We start from the raw sequence: 1,682 nt of genomic DNA on the forward strand, positions 1-1,682 counted from the left end.
TCCAGGACCTGGTCTAATATTCCAGGACCTGGTCTAATATTCCAGGACCTGGTCTAATATTCCAGGACCTGGTCTAATATTCCAGGACCTGGTCTAATACTCCAGGACCTGGTCTAATATTCCAGGACCTGGTCTAATATTCCAGGACCTAGAAAAAGAGACAAGGACAACTGTTCCAGTTGTCTTCATCTCTGTCCTGTTGGACTCAGGTTTGGACCGGAACAGTTGAAGACAAACGGTTCAGGTTCTGATTCTTTAGTTAAAAGGATTAAAAATGGTGGCCTGTCAGCAGCACACTTTGAGGCACGTTGTCCTTTGAGTTGAATTAATTCTGATTTTCTTTCTTTTTAAATCCTGTTTCTTTGACAGTTTGTGTCTGGACCCTTCAGATTAAAAGTGTTTTGTCTGGATTAGTCTTTTATTGTGAAGGACTGATGGGAGGACTGTGTTTCAGGCCGGACGACGTGCTGCTGCGCAGATCCGATGACGCCAGCGTCCTGCTGCACTGCGTCCTCTGGCCCATGGTGTCCCTCCTGCTGGGGACGCTCATCGTGCTCCTGACCGTGTGCGCCCGCTCTCTGGCGGCCCGGGCCGAAGCCCTGCAGAACAGGAAGTGCTCCTACGAGGTGTGCCAGGACCTGTCGGCCACGCCCCCCGATCGCCACGACGACAAGCTCGAGGACCCSCTGACGGCGAACTCTGACCCCGACCCCACGTCGCCATCCAGGGCCCTGCCGCTGTTCGCGGTGCCGGTGCGGCGCCGGGACCGGGAACACTAGAACCGGTTCTGAACAGGATGAAGGTGACGATGAGGAGGAGTCCACCCTGTGGACTGAGGTCAGAGGAACTCCATGAGGACTCTGTAGACCAGGTTCTGGTGCCTGAACTTCCTGACCCAAACTTCCAGAACACAAAACGCCTGAAAGCAGGTTTTTGTTTTGTAGCTTCGATCARCAAACTGTGGAGAAAAGATCCAAACAGGTCCAGTTTGGTCCGATCTGTAGCAGAACTTGTAGCAACGTCTGCYGGGTTCTGAAACCTGAAGGTTCAGACCCAGAAATGAGTCCGACTCATCAAGAACTGAGGAATCCAAACATTTAGGACACCAACAGTGAGAGAAAAGCAGAAGTCCCTCAAAATGGAAGCCAGGTTTATTTTAGCTCCATGAAAAAACAACAAAAATAAAATAAATATTCTGGTACTGGATCAGTTTAGCTCCAAGTTCTGAACCAGGTTCCCTCAGAACCTTTAGAATCAAGTTTCTGTTTGAATATTTTAAGGTTTTAGGATAAAAACAGCTCAGATTAGAAATTAAACTTCATAAAACAATAAAAACTAGAATCTGATTGGAGCTTAAAGCAGGATGTATGGGAGGGGGCGGAGTCTGTTTGTCTCAGGTGGAAGAGTTCAGGTCCACAGATCTGATCCTCATCAGTAATGAGGGCGTTGCTCCGGTCAGTCCTCATGAAGACCCAGAACCCTCTGGTCTGGAACACCTTGGGGTCCACCCAGAAGGTCTGGGTCTCTGTCCTGGACTGGAGTTTTAGCTGTGAGGAAACAGAACTCAGTTCCTGGACTCAAACAGAACCGGGTCCATCAGAGACTCCATAGTCCTCGTTAAAAACTCCTGAGGTGTTTTCAGACAGCAGGACCAGGACCAGAACCAGAACCTCTTATATATT

General features: G+C 49.1%; 1 pseudogene; it reads left to right on the forward strand.

Annotated features, from left to right (window-relative positions):
• Positions 1 to 454: 454 nt before the first annotated feature.
• LOC106534945 (calcium-activated potassium channel subunit beta-4 pseudogene) lies at positions 455 to 1,676 on the forward strand (annotated as a pseudogene).
• The last annotated feature ends 6 nt before the right edge of the window (positions 1,677 to 1,682 follow it).

Source organism: Austrofundulus limnaeus, unplaced genomic scaffold (genome assembly GCF_001266775.1).
Source record: "Austrofundulus limnaeus strain Quisiro unplaced genomic scaffold, Austrofundulus_limnaeus-1.0 Scaffold1311, whole genome shotgun sequence".
NCBI lineage: Eukaryota > Metazoa > Chordata > Actinopteri > Cyprinodontiformes > Rivulidae > Austrofundulus > Austrofundulus limnaeus.